We start from the raw sequence: 19,403 nt of genomic DNA on the forward strand, positions 1-19,403 counted from the left end.
GTCACAGAAGGAATAGTCCTTGGCCACAAAATCTCTAATAGAGGCATGGAGGTGGACAGAGCTAAGGTGGAAATCATTGAAAAACTACCTCCACCAAGTAATGTCAAGGTAGTTAGGAGTTTTTTGGGACACGCTGGTTTTTACAGAAGGTTTATTAGAGACTTTTCTAAAATAGCCAAACCTTTGAGTAACTTGCTTGTCTCTGATACACCCTTTGTATTTGATAAAAATTGTATGCTAGCCTATGAACTTTTGAAGCAAAAACTTTCCTCTGCACCTATCATTGCCCCACCTGATTGGAACTTACCTTTTGAACTGATGTGTGATGCATCAGACCTTGCTATTGGGGCCGTGTTAGGACAAAGGAAAGACAATTTGGTGCATGTGATTTATTATGCCAGTAAAGTCTTGAATGCTAACCAAAAGAATTACACAACCACTGAAAAAGAACTCTTGGCAATAGTCTTTGCATTTGACAAATTTAGATCTTATCTCATTGGATCTAAAGTCATTGTCTTCACTGATCATTCAGCTTTAAAATATTTACTTGCTAAACAAGAATCTAAACCAAGACTTATTAGATGGGTTCTTTTGTTGCAGGAATTTGACATTGAAATCAAAGACAAGAAGGGTGTAGAGAACAAGGTGGCAGATCATTTATCAAGGATACCATGTGAAGAAGGAAGCACACAAAGCACACATATAAATGAGTACTTTCCTGATGAACAACTCATGGTAATTCACAAAGCACCCTGGTTTGCAGACATAGCAAATTTCAAGGCCACTGGGAGTTTACCTTTGGAATTTAACAAACATCAAAGGAAGAAATTGGTAAATGATGCCAAATACTTCATCTGGGACGAACCATACTTGTTCAAAAAATGTTCCGATGGCATACTCAGAAGATGCATATCCGAGGAAGAAGGAAGGGAAGTTTTATGGGACTGCCATGGCTCCACTTATGGAGGGCACTTTGCAGGAGAAAGAACAGCAGCTAAGGTGTTGCAGTGTGGTTTTTATTGGCCCACTATCTTCAAAGATGCAAAAGAATTAGTGAAGCACTGCCATGAATGCCAGAAAGCTGGGAACTTGCCAAGAAGAAATGAAATGCCACAACAATTCATTCTGGAACTTGAATTGTTTGATGTATGGGGGATAGATTTCATGGGACCATTTCCCTCCTCATACTCAAATAATTACATTCTTGTGGCAGTAGACTATGTCTCCAAATGGGTTGAAGCAATAGCAACTCCAACCAATGATAATAAGGTAGTCATGAACTTCCTCAGAAAACACATTTTTTGCCGTTTTGGGGTTCCAAGAGCAATCATCAGTGATGGAGGAAGCCACTTCTGCAACAAACCATTAGAGGCATTGCTTCTAAAATATGGAGTCAAACACAGGGTAGCCACACCATACCATCCACAGACAAGTGGGCAAGCCGAAATATCTAACAGAGAACTCAAAAGGATCCTGGAAAAGACTGTGGGAACTTCAAGGAAGGACTGGTCGATTAAGCTAGATGATGCTCTTTGGGCATATAGGACAGCTTTCAAAACACCAATTGGAATGTCTCCTTACCAACTAGTATATGGAAAAGCTTGCCATCTGCCACTGGAGTTGGAGCACAAGGCATACTGGGCCTTGAAACTTCTGAACTTGGACAACAAAGCCGCTGGAGAAAGAAGGATGTTGCAAATTCAAGAGTTGGAAGAATTCAGAGCGGAAGCTTATGAGAATGCCAAAATTTACAAAGAAAGAGCAAAGAAGAAGCATGACAGCAACATAGCCCCAAGGAAATTTGAAGAAGGGCAAAAAGTATTGCTCTACAATTCTAGGCTGAAGCTATTTCCAAGAAAGCTAAAATCAAGGTGGTCTGGACCATTCCTTGTCACCAAGGTCTCCAATTATGGACAAGTAGAAATCATGGAAGAAAAGTCACAACGAACCTTCATTGTTAACGGTCAAAGACTCAAACATTACTTGGGAGATGTGGAGGAGAAGGACAAAGTCAAATATCACCTCAACTGAGGAAGCTGACCGTCAAGCTAATGACGTTAAAGAAGCGCTTGTTGGGAGGCAACCCAACCTGAGGTAATACCTTGTTGCTGTTTCTTTTATTTGTTTCAATAAAAAGGGTAAAGTAGTTTCTGTGCATTGCAAAGAATTAAGTTTGGTGTTTCACACCAAACAATGAATTCATGGATCAATAAGTCAAAGGGGAATGTGTGACTCTAAGTTTGGTGTTCCACCATAAAGATCAACTGAACACAACAACCTTTGAATTATATGAAAGGAACAACTATTCTAAGCAGTCACAGAAATGCTTAAAACCCTTAGTAGCGACATCATTCCAAGATAACTCAAGGATTCAAAGAACAGAGAGAAGTAAGTGGGAGACTAAGTTTGGTGTTCACACACCAACCTAAGAATCCGATACTTACCCACACATAGTTGAGCTAACCACTCAAGTGCTTGAGAAGCAAGCAACTTCATTACTCTTTGCAGGAAAGGAAACAAGAACCTTAAAGCATGAAGCAACATTTAGGAAGAAGAAGGAGAAATCAAATTGTTTCCTGACAACAAAGAGAAAACAAGGAATTTCACAAGGTGGTATTGTTCCTTGATAATTCTTTAAAAAGGGCAAACAAAAGCATGCGTGTTCTGGTTTGAACTGTAAATGTTGAATCTTTCTGGAATGTGTAGTTTTTTTTTTTTTTTAGTATGTCTGTTTGTTAATTGCTTTGAATAAAGTGAATGCCTAGATGTTTGGATATAACTTCACCTTCTTAAACAAGTGCGTGCCATGCTTGTTCTGTTTCCAAAAATAAAAGAAAAGTTTGAACAAAAGTAACTTGGCTAAATTAGTGACAAATCAAGTAGAATTAAGTGGTGGTATGCATGCTTGATTGTTTAGTCAGATCACTAAAATTAGAGTGTAGAATTATCATTTTTTATGTAGAAAGTGAAAATTATCTATGGATCTTGATGAATAAATGTCTTTGGCCATGAAAAAGAAAGAAAAAGAAAAAGAAAAAGCCACGGAAAAAGGCAACCAAAAAGCAAAAAAAAAAAAATTGAGAAAATAAGCTAGGTACCAATGGTTTGAACTTCTGAGACAAATGCCTGTGGTGTTTATGTATTAAGGATATGCTTGGATGAATAGGTTCTGAGGAGTGTTTCAACACTTGGTAACTTGGGTTAACTAACCCGGGATTATCAACCAAAAGTCCATTGTCAAGAGCAACCTAAATACAAAACATTTAGTCACACAAAGAGGTGCTGGGCACCAATGTCTCAAGAAGAAATGTGAACTAAAATGCCTAAAGTGGATATGTGTAGTGCACTGATAAGAAAAAGAAAATGCCAAAGGCTTGTGCAACACATGACACTAAGCAAACAAGGAGCAAAAGAAGCTCTAAGAAAAAGAAAAGAAAAACAAAGAAGAGAAAAGTGCCAAAGACATAAGAATAACAAGAGGCCATAGCAATGTTTGATGGATGCAATGAAAAAGTGATAATCCTACCTGATAAGTATGAAAAAGTGATGCTGCAACTTTCTGCATAAAACCCTTCTGATGAACTTCAAATGCTTGCTAATATAGCCAATGGAATTGCTTTCTGTTTCATACTTTCTTCTCAAATAACTCAGGACTTGCTTAGGGACAAGCAAGTATTAAGTTTGGTGTTGTGATGCCAAGGCATCATAGGCTAGTTTCACTAGCATTTTTCTGTTAGTTTTAGTTGTTTTATGCATTTTCTTGAGCTTAAAGTAACCAAAAATGGTTAAATGAAGAACAAAGCAATGAACCATCCAAACAACATGATTTTGATGCATATTCCATGAGTTTTAGTTATAATACTTAAATGCTATGAATGGAAGATTTCTCATGAAATTTTGCAAGACTTTGATGCAATTGCTTGGATGATTTCAGGGAAGAAGAGGCTAGGCAAGGAAGCAACAAAATCAATAAAGGAAGCTTGAATATCACATGTGGAGTTTAAGTTCCAGTTTAAGCCTAAACTAGAGCTTAAACGCCAAAAATCATGAAGGATAAGAAATGCTGGAATTGAAGTTTAACCTCCAGTTTGACCTCAAACTGGAGGTTAAACGCCAGAATGAAAAGCCTCACTAAAGAAGCATTCCACGTTTAACCTCCAGTTTGACCTCAAACTGGAGGTTAAACGCCAGAATGAGTATGCCACCCAGGGAGGAGTTCCACGTTTAACCTCCAGTTTGACCTCAAACTGGAGGTTAAACGCCAGAACCAGGAAGAGTACCAGGGAGCCATTCCACGTTTAAGCTCCAGTTTGTCCTCAAACTGGAGCTTAAACGTGTTCGACAGCTTTTCTACTCCAGGGTTGCTCTCTCCATTTCCACGTTTAACCTCCAGTTTGACCTCAAACTGGAGGTTAAACGTGTTCGACACCTCCAGGGCCACCATTCTAAGCTTCCACGTTTAACCTCCAGTTTGACCTCAAACTGGAGGTTAAACGTGTTCGACCTCCAGTATGCCTCCACCCTTTTCCACGTTTAACCTCTAGTTTAACCTCAAACTGGAGGTTAAACGTGTTCGACCTCCAGGGCTGCCCTTCCTATCACCACGTTTAAGCTTCAGTTTAACCTTAAACTGAAGCTTAAACGTGTTCGACTACATGACTCTCCAGGGCTACCTTCTTCCATTTCCACGTTTAAGCTTCAGTTTAACCTTAAACTGAAGCTTAAACGTGCTTCTACAAAAGGCCTCACTGGAAGTGTCTGGCGTTTAAGCTGCAGTTTAAGCTTAAACTACAACTTAAACGCCACTCTTGGAAAAGGTTTCTGGGCCAAAAATATTGTGATTTAAGTTAGTCTTTGAGCACAAATATTAACTTAAACTTACTTTGGTATGAAACCCAATTGAATATCATGGTTTATGGGATTGGGCCTGAAGGATTGATGAGTTTGAAATCTCAATTTATTGAGTCATGTGTCATTATTTGATTATCACTAAGTTGGCTCAATAAATGTTACAGGATTTGGATCAACAACCTCATCAAGATTATGGATCATAAACCCAAGGCAAAAGGAAAGCAAGGAGAGGCCTCAAAGCCCAAGAAGCACAACTGAAGCTCAATATAGAAAGTGTATAAATAGGATAGAAGTTAAGTTAGAGAGGACTTTTACTTTCACTTTTAGCTAGTTTTCCTTTTCTTTGTAATTGAATTCAGAGCTATGATTCACTAAACCCCCTTTCATTGGGTTAGGGAGCTCTATTGTAATTCAATGAATCAATAATAGTTTATCTTCTTCTTCAATCTTTTCTCTTGAATTTTGTTAGAAAGCTTCTCGATCTAATTCCATTGAGTAGTTGTCTTGGGAAAGAAACTACTCATACTTGGAATCCTTCGGAGCCTTGGGAAAGGAATGGAGGATTCATGCTAGAGAAGCTTTCTCACAGTGGATTGGATTGGGGTTTGGATGGATATTGTGACATGTAATCCTACCAAATTGTGGTTCATGAAATTGTGTGGTATAATCAGTGATCAAGCATCATCTCTTCTTATGAACATTTAAACCAAGGGATTGGGAATTTGTTTGTTTTTAGAGAGCATTGGTGAGCCAAGGAATTGGGATCCAATCATATAAGATTGCCAAGCAAAATTCAATGAACGCATTGGTTGAGGAAGAGATAAACATGTTTTGATTCGGAGATCTCAATATCTCCTATAACCCAATGAATTCCCATTTCTGATTTCCATCTTCTCTTTACATTCTGCAACTCAATTCTTGCAATCACCCCCATTCCCTTTTAATTTCAGCAATTTACATTCTGCTCTTTAATTCATGCAATTTAAGATTCCGCCATTTAATTTTCTTGTTATTTACTTTTCCCGCCAATTTTACATTCCGCAATTCTCATCTCAAACCTTGATTCCGCTCAACTAGAACACACTTCTAATCCGAATTGCTCATTCAACCAATCCTTGTGGGATTCGACCTCACTCTATTGTGAGTTTTTACTTGACGATAACCGGTGCACTTGCCGGAAGGAATTTTGCCGATCGTGCAATTTCCTAAATCGTAGCATAACTAGTTTATGTGCATCAAGTTTATGGCGCCGTTGCCGGGGATTGGTTTTCGATTGACAATTCTCAAATTGGAAGCTAACTAGATTGAGCAATTTTCTCTTGCTTTGTTAATTCTGTTCAAGATACTTGTTGAATTTTAATTTCTGCACTTGGTTACATGCTTTCCTTCTTTATGCCTTTAAATTCATTCAACTAACTCACTGACTCACTAACTGTTTGAATTAATTCCTCAATTGAGCTAACCATACTCTTCCATTAACCAATAGTATTTCACTTGTTTGTGTTTGAGCTGTGTTCTTGTATGACAGGTAGGAGAGGAGAGACATCAACTCCTCCATATACCGAACCAGAGAGGACCCTTCATAGACTTAGAAGGGAAGCAAGAGGGAAGAGAGTAGTGGGAGAAGAGGAATCTGAAGGAGAATCTGAGGACAATTTTGAGGAAGCTTTAGATCTCAACATGGATAGAGAAGTTCACAACCATGAGAGAGCTGATGGAAACGATGCCATCCCTGAGAGGAGGGTTCTTAGTTCATACATAAACCCAACCTCTGGGAATTGTGGTAGTAGCATCCAGAAACCACCCATTCAGGCCAACAATTTTGAGCTCAAGCCACAGCTAATATCACTTGTGGAAAATCATTGTTCCTTTGGAGGAAGTGCTAATGAAGACCCAAACCAACATCTCACAAAATTCCTGAGAATTTGTGACACTGTGAAGTCCAATGGAGTCCAGGAAGATGCCTATAAACTGCTTTTGTTCCCATTTTCACTTAGGGACAAAGCAGCTAAGTGGCTGGAATCATTCCCAAGGGGGAGTCTAACAACATGGGATGAGGTGGAAAGCAAGTTTCTGGCACGTTTCTACCCTCCACAAAAGGTCAATAGGCTTCGATCTGAGGTTCAGACTTTTAGACAACAAGATGGTGAAACTCTCTACGAGGCATGGGAGAGATTCAAGGACTTGACAAGGAAATGCCCACCAAACATGTTCCATGATTGGGTGCAACTGCACATCTTCTATGATGGGCTCTCTTATGAATCAAGGAAGGCTGTAGACCATTCATCAGGAGGTTCATTGAACAGGAAAAAGACTGTGGAAGAAGCCATTGAAGTGATCGAGACAGTGGCTGAGAATGAGTACTACTATGCATCAGAAAGGCACAACACTAAGGGAGTCATGGAGCTGAACCATGTTGATACAATTCTAGCCCAAAACAAGGTGTTTGCCAAGCAACTAGCAGAGCTTACCAGGCAATTAGAAACAAAGCAAGTGGCTGCAATACACACACAAGATCAAGAGGAAATAGGCATTGAAGGAGGTGATTGGGATGAGGCTAACTATGTGGGAAACCAACAAAGGCAATCATATGATCCACATTCCAACACTTACAACCCAGGCTGGAGAAACCACCCAAACTTTGGGTGGGGAAACCAACAAACCCAACCACAAAACCACAAACCTTACAACCACAACCAACATAACAATTCCACATACCAAAACTCCAACCAAAGATCATACCAAGCCACACAAAGCACCTACTCCCAACCACCATATCATGGCCAAAATAATCAACATACCCAACCTAATCCGAACCAACAATTTCAAGATCAATTAAACCGGATAGAAGGAATGCTTGCAACCATGAGCCAAGACATAATTGAATTGAAAGCTTTTAAGGAAGAAGTAAATTCTAACTTGCAAAACCAAGGAGCTGCCATCCAGAAGCTAGAAAATCAAATTTTGTATTTGACTAAGCAAGCCCCTGGGACAAGCGGTTCTCATGCTGCCAAGGCTATTGCAAGGGAAGAATGTAAGGCCATAACCCTCAGAAGTGGAAAGAATCTAAAGGAGATTTCAAGGGAAACCACAGAGGATGAAGCAAAGGAAAATGTGAAAGACAAAGAACAAGGACAATCTGTTACACCGTTTGCAACAAAAGAAAAAGAAAAAGAGGTCCTGAAGCCTTACACACCTAAAGCACCTTATCCTCAACGTTTGATGAAAAGTGAAAAGGATGGCCAATTCTCCAGGTTCTTGGAGATTTTCAAGAAGCTTCAAATCAACATTCCCTTTGCTGAGGCAATAGAGCAAATGCCACTCTATGCAAAATTCTTAAAAGAATTAATGACCAAGAAGAGAAGCTGGAGAAATGAGGAAACTGTGTTGTTAACTGAAGAATGCAGTGCCATCATTCAGCACAAATTGCCTCAGAAATTGAAGGACCCAGGCAGTTTCCAAATCCCCTGCATTATAGGAGAAGTCATGGTGGAGAAGGCCTTGTGTGATTTAGGGGCCAGCATCAATTTGATGTCGCTAACAATGATGAGAAGAATGAAGATTGAGGAAGCCAAACTAACAAGAATGGCCCTCCAATTGGCAGATCAAACTTTTAAATTCCCTCATGGGATAGTTGAGGATTTGTTGGTGAAAGTGGGAGAATTTATATTTCCTGCTGATTTTGTGGTGTTAGATATGGAGGAAGAAGCCAAAGCTTCAATAATTCTGGGAAGACCCTTCCTAGCTACTGCTGGAGCCATCATAGATGTACAAAAGGGTGAACTCACTCTTAGACTACATGATGAGAAATTGGTGTTTAATGTATTCAAGGCAATGAGCTATCCATCAGAATCACTAAGGGAATGCATGAGGGTTGATGTAGTGGACATTGCAGTACAAGAAACTTTTGAGGAAACAATAAAGGAATTGGCAGAGGAGGAGTTCACCAAGGACATTGAAGTTAGTGATATCAAGGGTGCTGACACAACCATGCTAAGCATGCCAGAGAGAGTGAAAGAAGAAAAGGAAGCACCAAAACCTGAGCTCAAAGCCTTGCCCCCTAATCTCAAGTATGCATACTTGGGTAGTGATGAGAGTCACCCTGTTATCATTAGCTCTGCCCTGAGCCAAGAACAGGAAGAAGAATTGATCAAGGTGCTGCAAACTCATCAAGATGCCATTGGATGGACCCTAGCTGATTTGAAGGGGATAAGTTCATCCATATGCATGCATAAAATCTTGTTAGAAGAGGATGCTAGACCCTCCATTCAAGCTCAGAGAAGATTGAATCCCGTCATGAAAGAAGTGGTACAAAAGGAAGTCAAGAAGTTACGGCAGGCAGGGGTAATCTACCCCATTTCTGATAGACCATGGGTTAGTCCCATCCATGTAGTTCCTAAGAAAGGTGGCATAACTGTGGTACCAAATGAGAAGAACGAACTCATACCCACAAGAACCGTCACTGGGTGGAGGATGTGCATAGACTACAGGAAGCTCAATGAAGCCACCAGAAAGGATCATTTCCCACTCCCATTCATGGATCAGATGCTTGAAAGGCTTGCCGGACATGCTTACTATTGCTTCTTGGATGGATATTCAGGATACAACCAAATAGTAGTTGATCCGAGTGATCAAGAGAAAACATCATTTGTTTGTCCATATGGAGTTTTTGCTTATAGACGCATGCCCTTTGGATTGTGCAATGCACCTGCCACTTTCCAAAGATGCATGCTGTCCATCTTTTCAGACATGATTGAAAAATTTATTGAGGTCTTCATGGACGATTTTTCTGTATTTGGGGATTCTTTTCCCAGCTGCCTACACCACCTTGCCTTGGTGCTTAAGAGGTGCCAAGAGACTAACCTAGTATTAAACTGGGAAAAGTGTCATTTCATGGTCACAGAAGGAATAGTCCTTGGCCACAAAATCTCTAATAGAGGCATGGAGGTGGACAGAGCTAAGGTGGAAATCATTGAAAAACTACCTCCACCAAGTAATGTCAAGGCAGTTAGGAGTTTTTTGGGACACGCTGGTTTTTACAGAAGGTTTATTAGAGACTTTTCTAAAATAGCCAAACCTTTGAGTAACTTGCTTGTCTCTGATACACCCTTTGTATTTGATAAAAATTGTATGCTAGCCTATGAACTTTTGAAGCAAAAACTTTCCTCTGCACCTATCATTGCCCCACCTGATTGGAACTTACCTTTTGAACTGATGTGTGATGCATCAGACCTTGCTATTGGGGCCGTGTTAGGACAAAGGAAAGACAATTTGGTGCATGTGATTTATTATGCCAGTAAAGTCTTGAATGCTAACCAAAAGAATTACACAACCACTGAAAAAGAACTCTTGGCAATAGTCTTTGCATTTGACAAATTTAGATCTTATCTCATTGGATCTAAAGTCATTGTCTTCACTGATCATTCAGCTTTAAAATATTTACTTGCTAAACAAGAATCTAAACCAAGACTTATTAGATGGGTTCTTTTGTTGCAGGAATTTGACATTGAAATCAAAGACAAGAAGGGTGTAGAGAACAAGGTGGCAGATCATTTATCAAGGATACCATGTGAAGAAGGAAGCACACAAAGCACACATATAAATGAGTACTTTCCTGATGAACAACTCATGGTAATTCACAAAGCACCCTGGTTTGCAGACATAGCAAATTTCAAGGCCACTGGGAGTTTACCTTTGGAATTTAACAAACATCAAAGGAAGAAATTGGTAAATGATGCCAAATACTTCATCTGGGACGAACCATACTTGTTCAAAAAATGTTCCGATGGCATACTCAGAAGATGCATATCCGAGGAAGAAGGAAGGGAAGTTTTATGGGACTGCCATGGCTCCACTTATGGAGGGCACTTTGCAGGAGAAAGAACAGCAGCTAAGGTGTTGCAGTGTGGTTTTTATTGGCCCACTATCTTCAAAGATGCAAAAGAATTAGTGAAGCACTGCCATGAATGCCAGAAAGCTGGGAACTTGCCAAGAAGAAATGAAATGCCACAACAATTCATTCTGGAACTTGAATTGTTTGATGTATGGGGGATAGATTTCATGGGACCATTTCCCTCCTCATACTCAAATAATTACATTCTTGTGGCAGTAGACTATGTCTCCAAATGGGTTGAAGCAATAGCAACTCCAACCAATGATAATAAGGTAGTCATGAACTTCCTCAGAAAACACATTTTTTGCCGTTTTGGGGTTCTAAGAGCAATCATCAGTGATGGAGGAAGCCACTTCTGCAACAAACCATTAGAGGCATTGCTTCTAAAATATGGAGTCAAACACAGGGTAGCCACACCATACCATCCACAGACAAGTGGGCAAGCCGAAATATCTAACAGAGAACTCAAAAGGATCCTGGAAAAGACTGTGGGAACTTCAAGGAAGGACTGGTCGATTAAGCTAGATGATGCTCTTTGGGCATATAGGACAGCTTTCAAAACACCAATTGGAATGTCTCCTTACCAACTAGTATATGGAAAAGCTTGCCATCTGCCACTGGAGTTGGAGCACAAGGCATACTGGGCCTTGAAACTTCTGAACTTGGACAACAAAGCCGCTGGAGAAAGAAGGATGTTGCAAATTCAAGAGTTGGAAGAATTCAGAGCGGAAGCTTATGAGAATGCCAAAATTTACAAAGAAAGAGCAAAGAAGAAGCATGACAGCAACATAGCCCCAAGGAAATTTGAAGAAGGGCAAAAAGTATTGCTCTACAATTCTAGGCTGAAGCTATTTCCAAGAAAGCTAAAATCAAGGTGGTCTGGACCATTCCTTGTCACCAAGGTCTCCAATTATGGACAAGTAGAAATCATGGAAGAAAAGTCACAACGAACCTTCATTGTTAACGGTCAAAGACTCAAACATTACTTGGGAGATGTGGAGGAGAAGGACAAAGTCAAATATCACCTCAACTGAGGAAGCTGACCGTCAAGCTAATGACGTTAAAGAAGCGCTTGTTGGGAGGCAACCCAACCTGAGGTAATACCTTGTTGCTGTTTCTTTTATTTGTTTCAATAAAAAGGGTAAAGTAGTTTCTGTGCATTGCAAAGAATTAAGTTTGGTGTTTCACACCAAACAATGAATTCATGGATCAATAAGTCAAAGGGGAATGTGTGACTCTAAGTTTGGTGTTCCACCATAAAGATCAACTGAACACAACAACCTTTGAATTATATGAAAGGAACAACTATTCTAAGCAGTCACAGAAATGCTTAAAACCCTTAGTAGCGACATCATTCCAAGATAACTCAAGGATTCAAAGAACAGAGAGAAGTAAGTGGGAGACTAAGTTTGGTGTTCACACACCAACCTAAGAATCCGATACTTACCCACACATAGTTGAGCTAACCACTCAAGTGCTTGAGAAGCAAGCAACTTCATTACTCTTTGCAGGAAAGGAAACAAGAACCTTAAAGCATGAAGCAACATTTAGGAAGAAGAAGGAGAAATCAAATTGTTTCCTGACAACAAAGAGAAAACAAGGAATTTCACAAGGTGGTATTGTTCCTTGATAATTCTTTAAAAAGGGCAAACAAAAGCATGCGTGTTCTGGTTTGAACTGTAAATGTTGAATCTTTCTGGAATGTGTAGTTTTTTTTTTTTTTTTAGTATGTCTGTTTGTTAATTGCTTTGAATAAAGTGAATGCCTAGATGTTTGGATATAACTTCACCTTCTTAAACAAGTGCGTGCCATGCTTGTTCTGTTTCCAAAAATAAAAGAAAAGTTTGAACAAAAGTAACTTGGCTAAATTAGTGACAAATCAAGTAGAATTAAGTGGTGGTATGCATGCTTGATTGTTTAGTCAGATCACTAAAATTAGAGTGTAGAATTATCATTTTTTATGTAGAAAGTGAAAATTATCTATGGATCTTGATGAATAAATGTCTTTGGCCATGAAAAAGAAAGAAAAAGAAAAAGAAAAAGCCACGGAAAAAGGCAACCAAAAAGCAAAAAAAAAAAAATTGAGAAAATAAGCTAGGTACCAATGGTTTGAACTTCTGAGACAAATGCCTGTGGTGTTTATGTATTAAGGATATGCTTGGATGAATAGGTTCTGAGGAGTGTTTCAACACTTGGTAACTTGGGTTAACTAACCCGGGATTATCAACCAAAAGTCCATTGTCAAGAGCAACCTAAATACAAAACATTTAGTCACACAAAGAGGTGCTGGGCACCAATGTCTCAAGAAGAAATGTGAACTAAAATGCCTAAAGTGGATATGTGTAGTGCACTGATAAGAAAAAGAAAATGCCAAAGGCTTGTGCAACACATGACACTAAGCAAACAAGGAGCAAAAGAAGCTCTAAGAAAAAGAAAAGAAAAACAAAGAAGAGAAAAGTGCCAAAGACATAAGAATAACAAGAGGCCATAGCAATGTTTGATGGATGCAATGAAAAAGTGATAATCCTACCTGATAAGTATGAAAAAGTGATGCTGCAACTTTCTGCATAAAACCCTTCTGATGAACTTCAAATGCTTGCTAATATAGCCAATGGAATTGCTTTCTGTTTCATACTTTCTTCTCAAATAACTCAGGACTTGCTTAGGGACAAGCAAGTATTAAGTTTGGTGTTGTGATGCCAAGGCATCATAGGCTAGTTTCACTAGCATTTTTCTGTTAGTTTTAGTTGTTTTATGCATTTTCTTGAGCTTAAAGTAACCAAAAATGGTTAAATGAAGAACAAAGCAATGAACCATCCAAACAACATGATTTTGATGCATATTCCATGAGTTTTAGTTATAATACTTAAATGCTATGAATGGAAGATTTCTCATGAAATTTTGCAAGACTTTGATGCAATTGCTTGGATGATTTCAGGGAAGAAGAGGCTAGGCAAGGAAACAACAAAATCAATAAAGGAAGCTTGAATATCACATGTGGAGTTTAAGTTCCAGTTTAAGCCTAAACTAGAGCTTAAACGCCAAAAATCATGAAGGATAAGAAATGCTGGAATTGAAGTTTAACCTCCAGTTTGACCTCAAACTGGAGGTTAAACGCCAGAATGAAAAGCCTCACTAAAGAAGCATTCCACGTTTAACCTCCAGTTTGACCTCAAACTGGAGGTTAAACGCCAGAATGAGTATGCCACCCAGGGAGGAGTTCCACGTTTAACCTCCAGTTTGACCTCAAACTGGAGGTTAAACGCCAGAACCAGGAAGAGTACCAGGGAGCCATTCCACGTTTAAGCTCCAGTTTGTCCTCAAACTGGAGCTTAAACGTGTTCGACAGCTTTTCTACTCCAGGGTTGCTCTCTCCATTTCCACGTTTAACCTCCAGTTTGACCTCAAACTGGAGGTTAAACGTGTTCGACACCTCCAGGGCCACCATTCTAAGCTTCCACGTTTAACCTCCAGTTTGACCTCAAACTGGAGGTTAAACGTGTTCGACCTCCAGTATGCCTCCACCCTTTTCCACGTTTAACCTCCAGTTTAACCTCAAACTGGAGGTTAAACGTGTTCGACCTCCAGGGCTGCCCTTCCTATCACCACGTTTAAGCTTCAGTTTAACCTTAAACTGAAGCTTAAACGTGTTCGACTACATGACTCTCCAGGGCTACCTTCTTCCATTTCCACGTTTAAGCTTCAGTTTAACCTTAAACTGAAGCTTAAACGTGCTTCTACAAAAGGCCTCACTGGAAGTGTCTGGCGTTTAAGCTGCAGTTTAAGCTTAAACTACAACTTAAACGCCACTCTTGGAAAAGGTTTCTGGGCCAAAAATATTGTGATTTAAGTTAGTCTTTGAGCACAAATATTAACTTAAACTTACTTTGGTATGAAACCCAATTGAATATCATGGTTTATGGGATTGGGCCTGAAGGATTGATGAGTTTGAAATCTCAATTTATTGAGTCATGTGTCATTATTTGATTATCACTAAGTTGGCTCAATAAATGTTACAGGATTTGGATCAACAACCTCATCAAGATTATGGATCATAAACCCAAGGCAAAAGGAAAGCAAGGAGAGGCCTCAAAGCCCAAGAAGCACAACTGAAGCTCAATATAGAAAGTGTATAAATAGGATAGAAGTTAAGTTAGAGAGGACTTTTACTTTCACTTTTAGCTAGTTTTCCTTTTCTTTGTAATTGAATTCAGAGCTATGATTCACTAAACCCCCTTTCATTGGGTTAGGGAGCTCTATTGTAATTCAATGAATCAATAATAGTTTATCTTCTTCTTCAATCTTTTCTCTTGAATTTTGTTAGAAAGCTTCTCGATCTAATTCCATTGAGTAGTTGTCTTGGGAAAGAAACTACTCATACTTGGAATCCTTCGGAGCCTTGGGAAAGGAATGGAGGATTCATGCTAGAGAAGCTTTCTCACAGTGGATTGGATTGGGGTTTGGATGGATATTGTGACATGTAATCCTACCAAATTGTGGTTCATGAAATTGTGTGGTATAATCAGTGATCAAGCATCATCTCTTCTTATGAACATTTAAACCAAGGGATTGGGAATTTGTTTGTTTTTAGAGAGCATTGGTGAGCCAAGGAATTGGGATCCAATCATATAAGATTGCCAAGCAAAATTCAATGAACGCATTGGTTGAGGAAGAGATAAACATGTTTTGATTCGGAGATCTCAATATCTCCTATAACCCAATGAATTCCCATTTCTGATTTCCATCTTCTCTTTACATTCTGCAACTCAATTCTTGCAATCACCCCCATTCCCTTTTAATTTCAGCAATTTACATTCTGCTCTTTAATTCATGCAATTTAAGATTCCGCCATTTAATTTTCTTGTTATTTACTTTTCCCGCCAATTTTACATTCCGCAATTCTCATCTCAAACCTTGATTCCGCTCAACTAGAACACACTTCTAATCCGAATTGCTCATTCAACCAATCCTTGTGGGATTCGACCTCACTCTATTGTGAGTTTTTACTTGACGATAACCGGTGCACTTGCCGGAAGGAATTTTGCCGATCGTGCAATTTCCTAAATCGTAGCATAACTAGTTTATGTGCATCAAGTTTATGGCGCCGTTGCCGGGGATTGGTTTTCGATTGACAATTCTCAAATTGGAAGCTAACTAGATTGAGCAATTTTCTCTTGCTTTGTTAATTCTGTTCAAGATACTTGTTGAATTTTAATTTCTGCACTTGGTTACATGCTTTCCTTCTTTATGCCTTTAAATTCATTCAACTAACTCACTGACTCACTAACTGTTTGAATTAATTCCTCAATTGAGCTAACCATACTCTTCCATTAACCAATAGTATTTCACTTGTTTGTGTTTGAGCTGTGTTCTTGTATGACAGGTAGGAGAGGAGAGACATCAACTCCTCCATATACCGAACCAGAGAGGACCCTTCATAGACTTAGAAGGGAAGCAAGAGGGAAGAGAGTAGTGGGAGAAGAGGAATCTGAAGGAGAATCTGAGGACAATTTTGAGGAAGCTTTAGATCTCAACATGGATAGAGAAGTTCACAACCATGAGAGAGCTGATGGAAACGATGCCATCCCTGAGAGGAGGGTTCTTAGTTCATACATAAACCCAACCTCTGGGAATTGTGGTAGTAGCATCCAGAAACCACCCATTCAGGCCAACAATTTTGAGCTCAAGCCACAGCTAATATCACTTGTGGAAAATCATTGTTCCTTTGGAGGAAGTGCTAATGAAGACCCAAACCAACATCTCACAAAATTCCTGAGAATTTGTGACACTGTGAAGTCCAATGGAGTCCAGGAAGATGCCTATAAACTGCTTTTGTTCCCATTTTCACTTAGGGACAAAGCAGCTAAGTGGCTGGAATCATTCCCAAGGGGGAGTCTAACAACATGGGATGAGGTGGAAAGCAAGTTTCTGGCACGTTTCTACCCTCCACAAAAGGTCAATAGGCTTCGATCTGAGGTTCAGACTTTTAGACAACAAGATGGTGAAACTCTCTACGAGGCATGGGAGAGATTCAAGGACTTGACAAGGAAATGCCCACCAAACATGTTCCATGATTGGGTGCAACTGCACATCTTCTATGATGGGCTCTCTTATGAATCAAGGAAGGCTGTAGACCATTCATCAGGAGGTTCATTGAACAGGAAAAAGACTGTGGAAGAAGCCATTGAAGTGATCGAGACAGTGGCTGAGAATGAGTACTACTATGCATCAGAAAGGCACAACACTAAGGGAGTCATGGAGCTGAACCATGTTGATACAATTCTAGCCCAAAACAAGGTGTTTGCCAAGCAACTAGCAGAGCTTACCAGGCAATTAGAAACAAAGCAAGTGGCTGCAATACACACACAAGATCAAGAGGAAATAGGCATTGAAGGAGGTGATTGGGATGAGGCTAACTATGTGGGAAACCAACAAAGGCAATCATATGATCCACATTCCAACACTTACAACCCAGGCTGGAGAAACCACCCAAACTTTGGGTGGGGAAACCAACAAACCCAACCACAAAACCACAAACCTTACAACCACAACCAACATAACAATTCCACATACCAAAACTCCAACCAAAGATCATACCAAGCCACACAAAGCACCTACTCCCAACCACCATATCATGGCCAAAATAATCAACATACCCAACCTAATCCGAACCAACAATTTCAAGATCAATTAAACCGGATAGAAGGAATGATGGCAACCATGAGTCAAGACATAGTTGAATTGAAGAGCTTCAGGGATGATGTGAGAACTACCTTAAGAAACCATGGTGAAAAACTCAAAAGGATGGAATCTCAAGTAGGAGAGCTATCTCAACAGGCACCCAAATCAACTGCAGTGTTCCCTAGTGACACAGAAAAGAATCCTAAAGGGGAACAAAAGAGAGTAAGATGGGAAGAATGCAAAGCCATCACCATAATGAAGGAAGTCTCAGAAGAAGAAGGAATCAGGCCCTCAGAACAGGAACCAGAAATCTTGAAGGAAGGTGTGGAAGAAGTTAAGTAAGAAGGTGGAACTGAGCAAGCCAAGGAACTGCAAAAAGGCATGATGGAAATATACCAACCAAAAGCACCATTTCCTGAGAGGTTAGGAGGAGGTGAAAAAAGGAAAACCTACTCAAGGTTTCTAGAGACATTTAACTCTCTTCATGTCAATATTCCCTTTCTTGAGATTCTTCATCAAATGCCCACACACATCAAGTATTTAAAGGAATTGTTAAGCAAGAAAAGAGTTTTGAAGGGAGGACAAACGGTAACAATGAACAAAGAATGCAGTGCTCTCATCAAGAAGGACACACTCTCTAAGAAAACGGACCCAGGAAGTTTTCATATCCCTTGCATCATAGGGGAAACAAAAATTGACAGAGGATTCTGTGATCTAGGAGCTAGCATAAATGTGATGCCTCTAACTCTTATGAAGAGGCTACAACTGAATGAGGTGAGATCCACTGATGTAATCATACAACTGGCTGACAAAACTCAGAAGCAAGCTGAAGGGGTAGTTGAAAATGTGCTGGTGAAAGTGGGGGATTATTATTTCCCCACAGACTTTGTCATTGTGGACATGGAGGAAAGCTACTTACACCCTATCATTCTGGGAAGACCATTTCTAGCCACTACTAGAGCGCTCATAGATGTAGAACAAGGAGAGCTAATTCTGAGAATACATGATGAACAGCTCATTTTCAAAGTCTTCAAACCTGCATCTGAGCCTGAACCAGAACCTGAAAAGCCTAAAGATGATAGTAGCCATCCGTGTTTGGAGGAAAGTAATCCAGCAGCTGAGACTCTAAAACAGTCATTGGAAGGCAAACAAGAGTTGCAAGAGTTAGAGCCACAAGAATCAGTGGAAACAGATCAGAAGGATCCTCCTGACATAAAGGTCAATGAAGAAATCCTCAAGAGAAAGGGAAGAGTGATAGGGAGATTGCCAAGAGGATGGAGAAACAAGAAAATTCCCACTGAAGGTTTTTCTCCGGGAGATAACGTGATATCAAGTCATTATCTGCCAATCCCACCTGGCCTCAAAACCATTCCTTCCCAGCTCCCTCAAGTGTTCACAATCAGGAAAGTTCTTTCTATGGAACATTTAGAGATCATGAATGAATCAAGTGGGGACGTTTTCATAGTGAGAGGAGAAGACGTCAAGCACTACAATCCACCCTAACAAGGGACAACCGTCAAGCTAGTGACGTTAAAGAAGCGCTTCATGGGAGGCAACCCATGTTTTTAGTATCCTTAATCTTTAGTGCTTTGCTTTACATCTAATAAAGCATGGTTTCTTATGCATGAACTTGAATCCTCAGGACAACTATTGATTAAGTGCACTAAACCTTGCATGTAAATTACAATGGATCTCTAAGTTTGGTGTGCCTGATGGCACTCCCAAATCTTACTCAAATTGAATTCCATCTTTCATTCAAGGTGCACAACCAAACATTAAGTTTGGTGTTCTTTTTGAACACAGTTTATGAAAAGCAAGAAGTTCCTCTGGATTTCAAAATTCATGACAAGTATACCATTCACATGTTTTAATACTTTGGTTTCAATTACTTAGGGTAGTCACTTTGTTTAGAATCAAAGAGCCAAGGTGACTATGATTTATTAGAATTATGCACACTCATTAAGGACAACCAATATGG

General features: G+C 39.7%; 2 non-coding genes across 2 annotated transcripts; both read right to left on the bottom strand.

Moving 5' to 3' along the window:
• Nucleotides 1-6,957: 6,957 nt before the first annotated feature.
• LOC148577792 (small nucleolar RNA R71) lies at nucleotides 6,958-7,061 on the bottom strand. Its single transcript, XR_015904396.1, has one exon. It is a non-coding gene; the product is annotated as a small nucleolar RNA R71 (small nucleolar RNA).
• Nucleotides 7,062-16,705: 9,644 nt separating this feature from the next.
• Nucleotides 16,706-16,809, bottom strand: LOC148577793 (small nucleolar RNA R71). The gene has a single exon (XR_015904397.1). It is a non-coding gene; the product is annotated as a small nucleolar RNA R71 (small nucleolar RNA).
• Between the last annotated feature and the right edge of the window lie 2,594 nt (nucleotides 16,810-19,403).

The sequence above is a fragment of the Arachis ipaensis genome, chromosome B1, assembly GCF_059453495.1.
Source record: "Arachis ipaensis isolate K30076 ecotype BB chromosome B1, ASM5945349v1, whole genome shotgun sequence".
NCBI lineage: Eukaryota > Viridiplantae > Streptophyta > Magnoliopsida > Fabales > Fabaceae > Arachis > Arachis ipaensis.